Raw genomic sequence first — 11,016 nt, 5'->3', positions numbered from 1 at the left:
CTGGGCACAGTGACTGTCTGAATGATAAAGAGGGGCACAGTGACAGTCTGAATGGCAGAGAGGGGAAGAGTAACCACATGGATGGCGGAGAGGGGCAGAGTGACAGACTGAATGGCAGAGAGGGGCAGAGTGACAGACTGAATGGCAGAGAGGGGCACAGAGACTGTCTGAATGATAAAGGGGGCACAGTGACAGACTGAATGGCAGAGAGGGGCACAGTAACCACGTGGATGGCAGAGAGGGGCAAAGTGACAGACTGAATGGCAGAGAGGGGCACAGTAACCACGTGGATGGCAGAGAGGGGCAAAGTGACAGACTGAATGGCAGAGAGGGGCACAGTGACAGTCTGAATGATAAAGAGGGGCACAGTGACAGTCTGAATGGCAGAGAGGGGCATAGGGACAGTCTGAATGGCAGAGAGAGGCACAGTGACAGTCTGAATGGCAGAGAGGGGAACAGTAACCACATGGATGGCAGAGAGGGGCAAAGTGACAGTCTGAATGATAAAGAGGGGCACAGTGACAGTCTGAATGGCAGAGAGGGGAACAGTAACCACATGGATGGCAGAGAGGGACAAAGTGACAGACTGAATGGCAGAGAGGGGCAGAGTGACAGACTGAATGGCAGAGAGGGGCACTGGGCACAGTGACTGTCTGAATGATAAAGAGGGGCACAGTGACAGTCTGAATGGCGGAGAGGGGCAGAGTGACAGACTGAATGGCAGAGAGGGGCAGAGTGACAGACTGAATGGCAGAGAGGGGCACAGAGACTATCTGAATGATAAAGGGGGCACAGTGACAGACTGAATGGCAGAGAGGGGCACAGTAACCACGTGGATGGCAGAGAGGGGCAAAGTGACAGACTGAATGGCAGAGAGGGGCACAGTAACCACGTGGATGGCAGAGAGGGGCAAAGTGACAGACTGAATGGCAGAGAGGGGCACAGTGACAGTCTGAATGATAAAGAGGGGCACAGTAACCACGTGGATGGCAGAGAGGGGCAAAGTGACAGACTGAATGGCAGAGAGGGGCAAAGTGACAGACTGAATGGCAGAGAGGGGCACAGTGACTGAATGGCAGAGAGGGGCACAGTAACCACGTGGATGGCAGAGAGGGGCAAAGTGACAGACTGAATGGCAGAGAGGGGCACAGTGACAGCATGGATGGCAGAGAGGGGCAAAGTGACAGTCTGAATGATAAGGAGGGGCACAGTGACAGACTGAATGGCAGAGAGGGGCACAGTAACCACGTGGATGGCAGAGAGGGGAACAGTAACCACATGGATGGCAGAGAGGGGCAAAGTGACAGACTGGCAGATAGGGGCACAGTGACAGTCTGAATGGCAGAGAGGGGAACAGTAACCACATGGATGGCAGAGAGGGGCAAAGTGACAGGCTGAATGGCAGAGAGGGGCACAGTAACAGCATGGATGGCAGAGAGGGGCACGGTGACAGTCTGAGTGGCAGATAGGGGCACAGTAAGTGGCTGGATAGTAACAGGCATGTAATCAGTGCATTGGGAGGGACAGATATCTGATTTCTCCTCCCCTCCTATCTCCTGCTAGAGCTACAGCTGGCAACCAGCAAAGCGAGATACAGACTGCACAGCACTGTATGGGAGACGGTCTGTGAGAGGGACAGCACTGTATGGGAGGCAGTCTGTGTGAGAGAGACAGCACTGTATGGGAGGCAGTCTGTGTGAGAGAGACAGCACTGTATGGGAGGCAGTCTGTGTGAGAGAGACAGCACTGTATGGGAGGCAGTCTGTGTGAGAGAGACAGCACTGTATAGGAGGCATTCTGTGTGAGAGAGACAGCACTGTATGGGAGGCAGTCTGTGTGAGAGAGACAGCACTGTATAGGAGGCAGTCTGTGTGAGAGAGACAGCACTGTATGGGAGGCAGTCTGTGTGAGAGAGACAGCACTGTATGAGAGGCAGTCTGTGTGAGAGAAACACATTGTCAGACACTGTATTTACTGAGAGAAACCGTAACTTCTGTCACATGTAACAACAGACAGCTTCGGGGATTCAGGAATCAAGCAAAGTAACTGTTTTACATCAAACAAGCTTCAAGCATGTGGGGATAACGCTCTGCACCCCACAAACTGGATCTGGGGCCAACTTGATCTCTCTGAGTATTGGCTGCATCTCTGGACTACTTAACATTGAATTCAGGCTAGCAAACTACAGACTGGAATAGCAAGTTACCTGGACTACCTTATCTCAAGTCTTGGCTAGCAAACTCTAGGGATCACTCAACCATAAACACCTTGCCTGGACTGACAGACTCAAACCTGGATTAATTCACTCACCCTGGGCTACAAGTCTCCTCACACACTCCAATCCTGCCAAGTGACACAAGGTGAGTCAGTGGCAGTGCTAACCATGTGTAATTATTGTATACCCCCATATAACACGCAGCCTCTGTACCATATCACCAAGCTAACTGTATAGTAGGAATCTGAGCCTCAGTTGCTGCAGAACCTCTTTTTTGACACTAGAATGTTCTGCTTTTCAAGAGTTTCAGCAGTAAGTCCCTCCAGCAGGCTTTACTGCCCTGGGACCCACAGGGGGCAAAGGGCAAACAATGAAACACCTCCCCCATCCCTTGCCACCCACAGCCTGTCCCTGGGTGGCACCAACTGCTGTCCCTTAGTGTCTCTTACATACTTTAGCTGTCAATTCAAAAAGAGATAAAATGATCTCTAGGCTTACAAGGATTCATTGTAACTGAATGGGTTCTGCAGGAGAGACCCTCATGTGATCAATATACAGAAATGCTCTGTGTGTGATAGCTAGTCTCTGATATAATATTACCCTGGGGTGGGAAAAAAAAGACCATCAAATACTGGGCAAAGGAGCTTGCAATCTAAATAAATTGTTGGCCAATAGTGAAACACACACACTGCATTGCTGTATTTCGACTTTAATCCCTTAAGGACCAAACTTCTGGAATAAAAGGGAATCATGACATGTCACACATGTCATGTGTCCTTAAGGGGTTAAAGACAGAAATGTTGGATTCCTGTCTATTTGTTGCAGCTGGTGACTCAATGCTTATTAACACAAAAACCCTCATTCTAATTGATTTATTGGGAACACCAGCTTCATAGTACAATAACAGGATGGATATAATTGTAGATGGTACACTTTATTACAGTCTGGTAGAAATAAATGGAGTGTAAGGACTTTGGGATAACTATTGTATAATGTCCTGTATTACAGTAGGGTTGTCAGACCCCCCATGGGTTTCCTTTGCATACACTTTCTAAATACTGATGGGCAGGTCCTGAAAAGTGCTCCCCCTGCAGTATTTAACATTCCCATGGAATTCAATCACCTCATTCTTTGATTAGTCAACTGAGTGTATTGCTGCAGCATGAATGGGTCCAACAAGGCAGCACTTTTCATGTGCTGACCATTAGGTGCTTTTTGCAGCCCTATCACTTACCATGTGTAGTGATATATGGCTAGCATAATAATCTTCAGTGTAATGTGTTTGAATAGCTGCAGTCTCTTTGATGTTTAACACTATAAGCACAGTAATCTGAAGTGGGTATGGAGCTTAAAGGGTCTTTTTAAATATTTTTTTTACTTTCTGGGTTTCTTCAAGAAGTAATAAAGTATTGGTGAGTTCAGGTGGGAAAAACTCTTCAATACTGTTGAATGGAAGATTTTTGTTCCACCCCCAACTGACTTTTTAAAACTAACTTGTAACTGTTTCATCATTAACTACCAGCTCACCTCATTGTTTAATAAATAGAGCATTAGGCTAAAAAGGGAAAATAAAGATCAGGGTTACTTACTAAAGTGAGAATTCAAAGAGTTAAATGAAGGCCAGAGTAATCAATTTTAAAGCATAGCTGTTTTAAAGATTTTTTTTTTGGTTCGTTTGACTACTTTGGCCTTAAATTTTGAATTTCCCTCTGAATTCAGTTTGATTCTTCAGTTTAGAGAATAACCCTGTTTGTTAGATTTGTGAAATCCAGCGAGACGTTCCAAAATCACTTTCTGTTATTTGCTTATTCAACCCCAGAATACAACTGTCTCCGCCGGCCGTGTTTGGTGGTAAAGAAATATACTGGAGGGTTCAAGACGAGTGTTCAGTTTTCACCTCATTTCTTTACATTTATTTACTAAACGCCAAATTGTAATGATTTCAAAAACAAGACGTTAGACTAAAATAACCAAGAATTTTCTTTACTAAATCGGCTATTTTTGTCTTAATGTTATCATTCCACGTTCAGGCAGTAACCCCAAAGTTTGGACAGATGTGCACCGGCAGAATGTTATGCACTAACTGGGAGGTGCAGTGTGTGTACATAGTCCGGATACTCCCTTGGTAGAAGCTGTTTGAAATGTAGCCTAGCTGCATGTTCTAGGACCCTTGTATGGTAAAGTTATACATTACACACAGACAGAGAAAAGAAGTGTCATGATAGTCAGGGGGAGGACTTTGGGCAACCTGCAGCTGAATGGATGAACTTCTACTCCAACTCCCACCACTCCTAGACTGCTCAAGTATGGCTGAGAGTAGCAGGAGTTTCCTTGAAAACCTACAGGGATCTCTGTAGTTCAGCGTTCTCCAAACTCTGCCCTCCAGATGTTCCTGAACTACCATTAGCACGATTCCTTGAATGAAATTTATAGCCAGAGAATCATGGGAGTTGTAGTTAAGCAACATCTGGAGAACCGTGCTGTAAATTGATGTGTCGCTTGTTATAGCAATAAGAGTCTGCATTAAATTAAGCGAGAACGGGGGAGACATGATAGGGGCATTAAACGTTTTAGGTCAGAATACTTCAAATGTACATTTGTCACCCCTCATCCATTTCTCGAGCTCAGCAATGTTCTCTTACAATGTCAGTTCTCTTGTTAGTTACAATTCCTGGTTTGCGCAATAAACCCCAGGACTGTGTAAATTCCAGTATCCAACTGATAGCCCGCTCATTTCTTTTGTTATGATAATCACGAGATTTACACTTTGTGTACAAGTTCCTTCACTGCTATTCAAACAAAAATTGACACTTTGTTACGAAATGCATGTAGGAGACTCACAGACAAATTACATTGTATACATTTGTAATCTGGAAAACAGGATCCACAATACAATGTAACGCTGTGATTTACAGTGTAATGCTTTGTATCAATGTAACAGTATTACAGATCCAATTCACTTCTTGCAATTGATAAATCTTATATCCTGTACACCTGAAAGAGTATGGTATAAGGAGGCTCCCTGTCTACCCGCACACAGTGTATTATAACTGCAGCTATAAGGTTATGGTGTAAGGAGGTCCCCTGTCTCCCCGCACACATTGTATTATAACTGCAGCTATAAGGTTATGATGTAAGGAGGTCCCCTGTCTCCCCGCACACAGTGTATTATAACTGCAGCTATAAGGTTATGATGTAAGGAGGTCCCCTGTCCCCTGTCCCTGTCTCCCTGCATACAGTGCATTATAACTGCAGCTATAAGGTTATGGTGTAAGGAGGTCCCCTGTCTCCCCGCACACAGTGTATTATAACTGCAGCTATAAGGTTATGGTTTAAGGAGGTCCCCTGTCTCCCCGCACACAGTGTATTATAACTGCAGCTATAAGGTTATGGTGTAAGGAGGTCCCCTGTCTACCCGCACACAGTGTATTGTAACTGCAGCTATAAGTTTATGGTTTAAGGATGTCCCCTGTCTCCCCGCACACAGTGTATTATGACTGCAGCTATAAGGTTATGGTTTAAGGAGGTCCCCGCACACAGTGTATTATGACTGCAGCTACAAGGTTATGGTTTAAGGAGGTCCCCTGTTTCCCCGCACACAGTGTATTATGACTGCAGCTATAAGGTTATGGTGTAAGGAGGTACCCCGTCTCCCAGCACACAGTGTATTATAACGGCAGCTATAAGGTTATGGTGTAAGGAGGTCTCCTGTCCATGTCTCCTGCACACAGTGTATTATAACTGCAGCCATAAGGTTATGGTGTAAGGAGGTCTCCAGTCCAAAACTACTTCACCATATAGTGATCTTTGTTGTTTGTTTCACATCTTACTGAGGCCTTGAACCAAAAGAAGGAACATAGCTTTATCTGTAAGTAGGGATTATACCGCTCACACCATCTATAAGAGCTTTCAATAGCTCTCGTAAGTGTAAGTGCATTACTTTATTTCTATCTTTACACTTATATTCGAAGTTACTACACTATTCGCCCTCCCCTTTGTTGGTACTGCTTATATTTTTCATATTTTTACATTAATCAAACATAACTCGAATGCTTGATTCAAAAAGCAATTCACGTTGTAGCTCTGTTGGCTTGCAAAGAGCTGCTCCTGGCGAGCTTGATTCGATGCCCATCCTTTCCCACCAGCTTTTTATCAGCACTTGACCATCTGTGTGTTATCTGTTGGCTGATTAGTTGATGTCTGAATGTTCTTTCAATTAATTTTCACTCATTTACCTGATTTCATTCCCTGTGGATAAATGATGGACTGATGAATGACCTTACAATGAAACAGATCATATATCAGATTGTAGAACAGACATTAGGCAATGTATATTAAGTAAAAATAACATCCAATCCCAGAAAAGAAAATTGACTCCGACAAACTCTGCCACGCAAGGACAGTGTGCCTGATAAATGTAGTCTGAATTTTTTGCAGTACACCATACGAACACTGAGGGTACTTGCTAGAAATAAATGTTTATTGAGTTCAATGTAAAAGGTATTGGACAAGCAAAGCACAAGATCCCTGTTTCTAATGGATGCATCATTTGATTCTTTTAAATGTATTTATATTAGAGAAATTTAATATAGCAAATTTATTAAAGCGGCACTGTCATGCCGAATCCCGTTTTTTTTTTAACCCCCCTCCCGCCTCCACTACATCCAATCGACCCCCTAGTCATCCCCAAATGCCCCTAAGCCCCCCACATTACCTCTTTTTAATTCTTTATCTTCTGCCCCGATCTTTATTCAGGGCGCCGCCATCTTTGTGTGGGTAGGTGAAGTCCCTGTGGGACACGTCATCTGCCCACACTACACAGACTGTGAGATTCCCGCACATGCCCAGTGAAACACCTGGACATGCGAACGGGAATTTCACCTATTCATTCATTCATCAGACAGACGAATGAATGAATAGAAAAAATCAGACGAACAAACTAACACTGAGTATCAGTGTTAGTTTGTTCGTTCAGTTTATTACAAGGAGGGAGCTACCGGCGTGCAGCTCCCTCCTTGTAATATGTAACTATAGAAGCGGCAGGGAGCAGTGCTCCCCTCCACTTCATAAGCCCCCCAGGTCCCCCCTCACTCTATGGGGGTCAATATGACCCCCATAATAGGACAAGGGAGATTAAAATCTCCCCAATGCCCCTACTCGCTATACCGCGAGTAGGGGCATGTCCACTAAACAGTGAGCAGCCTGTGGCTGCTCACTGTAAAAAAAAAAAAAAATGGTAATAAGGGGGGGACCTACTGTCCCCCCCCCGGCCCCCACCCCTGCGCGGTGGGTGGGGGCCCTAATAAAACAATAAGGGGGGGGGGACCTTCTGTCCTCCCCCCCGGCCCCCACCCCTGAGCGGTGGGTGGGGGCCCTAATAAAAACAATAAGGGGGGGGACCTATTGTCCTCCCCCCCTGGCCCCCACCCCTGCGCGGTGGGTGGGGGCCCTAATAAAACAATAAGGGGGGGGGGGGACCTATTGTCCTCCCCCCCTGGCCCCCACCCCTGCGCGGTGGGTGGGGGCCCTAATAAAACAATAAGGGGGGGGGACCTATTGTCCTCCCCCCCTGGCCCCCACCCCTGCGCGGTGGGTGGGGGCCCTAATAAAACAATAAGGGGGGGGACCTACTGTCCTCCCCCCCGGCCCCCACCCCTGAGCGGTGGGTGGGGGCCCTAATAAAACAATAAGGGGGGGGACCTACTGTCCTCCCCCCCGGCCCCCACCCCTGAGCGGTGGGTGGGGGCCCTAATAAAACAATAAGGGGGGGGGACCTACTGTCCTCCCCCCCGGCCCCCACCCCTGAGCGGTGGGTGGGGGCCCTAATAAAACAATAAGGGGGGGGACCTACTGTCCTCCCCCCCTGGCCCCCACCCTTGCGCGGTGGGTGGGGGCCCTAAATGACCCCCCCCCCATCAAGGTGACTAGGGGTCCCAAGCCCCTAGTCACCCCCCACCCAAAACATTCTATCCCCTACCTACCCCCCTCACCCTAAAAATAGTGAGGGGGGAATAAAATAACTAACCTGTAAAAAAAAAAAAATTAAACTTACCATTTGACGTCTTCTTTTTTCTAAATTCTTCTTACTTCAGCCCCCCAAAAGGCCAAATAAAAATCCATAAACCCGTCGCACTTTAAAAAAAACAACAAAAAAAAACGAGCGCAAACAAAAATTAATCCATCTTCACCCATGGAGGGCACGCCGCGTACTGAGCTCCGCAGGGCGGGTCAAGGCTTATAAAGCCTTGCCCCGCCCTGCAATTAGGCTTAGAACACAATGATTGGTTGGTTTAAACCAATCAGAGTGCTCTGTGTCATTTTACACAGCGTGGGAAAATTCAAAAGAACTTTCCCACGCTGTGTAAAATGACACAGATCACTGTGATTGGATGGTTTGAAATCCATCCAATCACAGTGCTCTGTGTCATTTTACAAGCGTGGGAAAGTTCTTTGGAATTTTCCCACGCTTGTAAAATGACACAGAGCACTGTGATTGGATGGCTTGAAAACCATCCAATCACAGTGATCTGTCATTTTACACAGCGTGGGAAAGTTCTTTTGAATTTTCCCACGCTGTGTAAAATGACACAGAGCACTCTGATTGGCTTAAACCAACCAATCATTGTGTTCTAAGCCTAATTGCAGGGCGGGGCAAGGCTTTATAAGCCTTGACCCGCCCTGCGGAGCTCAGTACGCGGCGTGCCCTCCATGGGTGAAGATGGATTAATTTTTGTTTGCGCTCGTTTTTTTTTTTTTTTTTTAAAGTGCGACGGGTTTATGGATTTTTATTTGGCCTTTTGGGGGGCTGAAGTAAGAAGAATTTAGAAAAGAGAAGACGTCAAATGGCAAGTTTAATTTTTTTTTTTTTTACAGGTTAGTTATTTTATTCCCCCCTCACTATTTTTAGGGTGAGGGGGGTAGGTAGGGGATAGAATGTTTTGGGTGGGGGGTGACTAGGGGCTTGGGACCCCTAGTCACCTTGATGGGGGGGGGGTTCATTTAGGGCCCTCACCCACCGCGCAGGGGTGGGGGCTAGGGGGGGAGGACAGTAGGTCCCCCCCCTTATTGTTTTATTAGGGCCCCCACCCACCGCTCAGGGGTGGGGGCCGGGGGGGAGGACAGTAGGTCCCCCCCCCCTTATTGTTTTTATTAGGGCCCCCACCCACCGCGCAGGGGTGGGGGCCAGGGGGGGAGGACAATAGGTCCCCTCCCTTATTGTTTTATTAGGGCCCCCACCCACCGCTCAGGGGTGGGGGCCGGGGGGGGAGGACAGTAGGTCCCCCCCTTATTGTTTTTATTAGGGCCGCCACCCACCGCGCAGGGGTGGGGGACGGGGGGAGGACAGTAGGTCCCCCCCCCTTATTGTTTTATTAGGGCCCCCACCCACCGCGCAGGGGTGGGGGCCGGGGGGGAGGACAGTAGGTCCCCCCCCCTTATTGTTTTATTAGGGCCCCCACCCACCGCGCAGGGGTGGGGGCCAGGGGGGGAGGACAATAGGTCCCCCCCCTTATTGTTTTATTAGGGCCCCCACCCACCGCGCAGGGGTGGGGGCCGGGGGGGGGGGGCAGTAGGTCCCCCCCCCCCCAATCTTTAACCTTCGCGCAGGGGAGGGGGGGTGTTTATTGTTTTTTTTATTTGTTTTTTGTTTTTTACAGTGAGCAGCCACAGGCTGCTCACTGCTTACTAGACATGCCCCTACTCGCGGTATAGCGAGTAGGGGCATATTATTTACTAATACTAAGTAATCTTTACTTAGTATTAGTAAAGTTGGCTGAAAGACCAATTCAGGTCTTTCAGCCTTTTAGTAGATAGCTCCCTGATACCGTGGGAATTAGGGAGTTATCTACTAAGCGGCTGCAAGATGCAGCCGCGGCAATGAATAGGATCGGAGTTTCATTCATTGGAATGAAATTCCGATACAAACAAAGTACCGAATTGCATCCTAACACCAATGGAGAATTCTGTTAGGATGCAATTCGGCAGTTTTGCCGGCGTTCTGTCTAAGTGACAGGACGTTTGGCAATACTGACAGGAAGCATTGTGGGAACAGGGAGGAAAGCTAGGGATCATGGGAAAATTGCTCTGACCAGCGGAAATGAAGCACACTTTGCTCCTCCGCTGGTCAGAGCTGGTCAAGCGGAGGAATCCCATAAGACAAAGAGTCCCTACTTTGTCTTATGGTTTTAAAGAAAACTAAAGGAGACAGGAAGAAAAGAAGAACAGATCCTGAGAGAGGGGTAGAAGAGGAAGAGATTGAGGAAAGGTAAGTTCGGCATGACAGTGCCGCTTTAAATTGTAAAGTCACATGGACTAAAAAAACAACAACAAAAAAACACCTCCTGAGAATATTTTACCAAACTCCTGATTGCATTAATTCAATGTCTGATTATTTTGTTATAGTATCCTGTCACTGTGAAGTCCTTTGATTTAAGGGACACTTTTGTCACCAAAACAACTTTAGCTTAATGAAGCAGTTTTTGTGTATAGATCATGCCCCTGCAGTCTCACTGCTCAATTTTCCATTTAGGAGTAAAATCACTTTTGTTTCTGTTTATGCGACCCTAACCACACCTCCCATGGTCGTTACTGACACAGCCTGCATGAAAACGAAATTGTTTAATTTTCAATTAGATGTAACTTGCTTTAAAAGTTTTTATCTCCTGCTCTGTAAATTGAACTTTAATCATTCGAGAGAGGTTCCTGCATTAACAGATCAGGAGATTAGAAATTCAAAATTAAACATAATGTTCAATAAAGGAAGTGTAAACATTAGATGACTTTACAGGAAGTGTTTAGGAAGG

General features: G+C 46.8%; 1 protein-coding gene across 1 annotated transcript in view; it reads left to right on the top strand.

Annotated features, from left to right (window-relative positions):
* Nucleotides 1-1,602: 1,602 nt before the first annotated feature.
* TSPAN18 (tetraspanin 18) overlaps nt 1,603-11,016 on the top strand; it is a 117,807-nt gene continuing 108,393 nt past the window's right edge. The window contains exons 1-2 of the mRNA XM_063438583.1: nt 1,603-1,643; nt 1,949-2,360. The gene's annotated coding sequence lies outside the window, so the exon portion shown is untranslated. The remainder of the gene's footprint in view (nt 1,644-1,948; nt 2,361-11,016) is intronic.

Source organism: Pelobates fuscus, chromosome 12 (genome assembly GCF_036172605.1).
Source record: "Pelobates fuscus isolate aPelFus1 chromosome 12, aPelFus1.pri, whole genome shotgun sequence".
Classification (NCBI taxonomy): domain Eukaryota; kingdom Metazoa; phylum Chordata; class Amphibia; order Anura; family Pelobatidae; genus Pelobates; species Pelobates fuscus.
The sequence above is the reverse complement of the archived record's forward strand: the minus strand, read 5'-3'. Positions and strand labels throughout refer to the sequence as shown.